Source organism: Chelonoidis abingdonii, chromosome 2, assembly GCF_003597395.2.
Source record: "Chelonoidis abingdonii isolate Lonesome George chromosome 2, CheloAbing_2.0, whole genome shotgun sequence".
Taxonomy (NCBI): Eukaryota; Metazoa; Chordata; order Testudines; family Testudinidae; genus Chelonoidis; species Chelonoidis abingdonii.
In genome coordinates this window covers 178,337,516-178,340,750 of record NC_133770.1, presented here as the reverse complement: position 1 = coordinate 178,340,750, position 3,235 = coordinate 178,337,516, and the positions used below count along the sequence as shown (strand labels likewise).

The 3,235-nt window shown below is 43.5% G+C and overlaps 1 protein-coding gene across 1 annotated transcript in view; it reads right to left on the bottom strand.

Moving 5' to 3' along the window:
• The window catches only part of CDYL (chromodomain Y like), a 229,504-nt gene that overhangs the window by 182,349 nt on the left and 43,920 nt on the right, over positions 1 to 3,235 (bottom strand). The window lies entirely within an intron of this gene.

The following is a 3,235-nucleotide window of genomic DNA, read 5'->3' as shown; positions in this document are numbered from 1 at the left end:
GCCCCTCTGGGACCCCGCCCCATCTACACAGCCCCGCTCCCTGTCCCCTGACTGCCACCAGACCCCCGCTGCCTCATGCAACCCCTCCTCATTCCTGACAGCTCCCCTCGGGAACCCTGTCCCATCCAACCATCCCTTCTTCCTGTCCCCTGACTGCCCCCAGAACCCCTGCTCAACTGCCCCCTGCCACCTCATCCAACCCCCCTCCTTCCTGACTGACCCCCAGGACCTCTGCCTCCATTCAACCCTGTTTCCCCCCCAACCACCATTCTGAATTCCCCTGTCCCCTATCCAACCTCCCCTGCTCCCTGCCCCCTTACCGCACTGCCTGGAGCACCGGTGGCTGGTGGCACTACGGCTCTGCCGCCCAGCTGGAGCCGGGCCACGCTGCCACCGCTCCCACTGCCACCACGCAGCACAGAGCCCCAGGAGCTAACAGCTCTGCCACCCAGAGCACCATGCTGGCGACAAAGCAAGCGCGCTGAGGCTGCGGGGGTGGTGGGACAGCAGGGGAGGGGCCAGGGGCTAGTCTCCCGGGCCAGGAGCTTGGGGGCCGGACAGGATGGTCCCGTGGGCCAGATGTGGCCCGCAGGCCGTAGTTTGCCCACCTCTGATCTAGTATCATTGCCCGTATAACACATTCTTTGTTCCTAGATATATACATTTATACTTCACTAGAAAAACACCTGTACAAAGATGTTTACTCATTTACAATTACATTTTGAGACCTATCAGAGTTTGCTAGCTTTTAAAGCATAAAAGCACCAAGCATGGGAAGATGACGACAACGGACTTATTTAGGACACGCTTTCAGGATGCCAACAACACAACTTCCACATGGTGGTATCATGGACACCATCTGGAGAAAAGAGAAAAGGAGAGCTACCTAGAGAAACAGTGTGCAGAACAATAGAGAAAGAAGCTAAATCCATCAACATGACACTTGAAAGCATGAAAAGACCAGCACAAGACAGAAATAAATGGTGGAAACTAGTGGATGTCTATGCACCTGAGGGTGCAGGAGGATAAAGAAAAAGGAATATGCAACATGGATAACATTAAGTTTTTCTGAGAACCTCAACTTTTGTATCCACTGACTTTTTCTAATTGACAACGTATAACAGTAGATCAACATATGTTTTTGAATGTTATATCCAAATTTTATTACCAAAATCTAATTTCAGAACAGCTCTTGATTATCATCCAGTAAAATGCATACTTTGTCAAGAACACCTGAAGGCTGTATTTGTTGCCTGCACCTATAGTATGATAGCCATTGACCGCATCTGTCCTTTATTTTTAACCTGAACAATTAAAGAGAGTTAAATCAGGAGGATATTTAAAAATACAATGATCATCCTGAAATCAAAATGTTGTTTCCTCTCTGTCAAGATGCAGCAGATGTCTAGGGATTTGTATGTTGGCTTCCCAGTGGAGGAGAAATCAGTGACATAGATTTTAGGCATATTCCAAGTGTAATCATTTTCATCTACCCATATAAACACAAACCTGGAATATAGGTTGTCACAAACAGCATGCAGGTAATCCCCCCCTTGAAAAATCTCCCAACATCAATGCTCAGTTCCCAAAGAGTAAATCTGACTCTAGAATTGATTCCAGAGACCAAACTCTCCTGCTGTTCACACATCTTCTATGCATAACCTTGCATAACAAAACTAACATAACATGCCTTCCCAACACTGAACAATTGCTCATGTGCTAAGAAAAAGAACTTGAAAGACTATGATTACAGCATCACATGGTGACACCTACTACAACGATATATTCTCTACCTTTTTAGTGCCTGAGGGGCAAATAGCTAGCTAGCACAGCAGCATCCTTGTGTTTTAACATCACCTACCAGCATCACAGGTAACAGTGCAGGAAGTGAAGCAGGCTCACCAGCAGCACTGCATCCACTACCCACGTGGGTGGGTGGGAAGGGACAGGAGTGGAAAGAGCCCTGCCACCCCTGGCTTCCCATTGGTGAGCACTTAATTACACAAGTAGCCCAAATGACTTAAGAAAACAAAAACTGGGGAGTGAGGGTGAGGAAAGAAGGAAGGGAATGGAAGGACAGAGTGCCAGTAAAAAGGTTCACCAGATATACTCACTTGAGAAACGTAAAGGTCTTGCAAATAATTTATTCTTCTCCATCGCCACCCATCTTCAGCTCTCGTAGATGAAACAACAGATGTTATTTTTCATTTTTTGGAATTATCTGAATGAAACCAGGGTGGTGGCTCAGGAAACTGGATTAGAGGAAGATGTTCCAAGCAGAAGGAAGGGAACCATGCAGACTTTCATGAAAGAAGCTAGCTAAAAGGAAATGGAGGTTGGTGCCACAGACCAAGCAGAGAAGCTAAAGAATACAAAAGGAGGCCATATCAGTTATATGAAAGGTTGCATGCATGAAGGATCTTAAAGGCAAGAAGTGGTAGTTTTCACTTGATGTTCAAAACAATACAGAGTTAGGGAAATGACTGAGGTTGGGGGTGATGGTGTAACAGTTAAAGGTAAGGAAAACGATTTTGGATTGGGGGGAAGGGTCAAGATTACTTAAGGGATAAAAACTGAGATAACAAGACTGCCATAGTTCAAGGCAGGAGAAGATTATAGTATGGGTACACAATTTGCCTGCCAGAACAGAATGAAAAAATATGGAGATTTAACTTATGCAAACTCAGATGTTGTATTTCCCTCGTGATTATCCATTCACTATTTTAATTCTGTTAGCCATGTTTGTTTTTTTTAACCTCCTCTATGGTATGTTTATTCAGATAATCTTTTTCAACTTCTCTATTTTTTTTGTTTTAAATATGACACGATATCAAAACATTTATTAACTCAAGATGAATTAAGTCACCTGTATTACTTTTGTCCAAAATCCCTTGTAGTTATATAAAAATATGATAATCTATTATGAACAATTGTTGCATCTTTCTCATGTTACTGTCCTCTGACTGGGAATAAGTCTATAGATTCACTTCTTTAATTAGTTCGTTCTGGATCACCCTAGCTGTCATTTATATTTGTTTCTGTATGAGGATTCCCATTGTCCTTAAACTGAGTAGCTACGTCGCACTCTACCAATCCTTTTCAGTCTTTTTTCTTAATACATCTTATCCATGGACACTAATCACTAACGTTCTTCGTTTTCCAAAATTAGTTTTAATAAACGCAGAATCTTAGTTTACTCTCTTACGAACCTAAATTCAATAGTTCATTACCACTT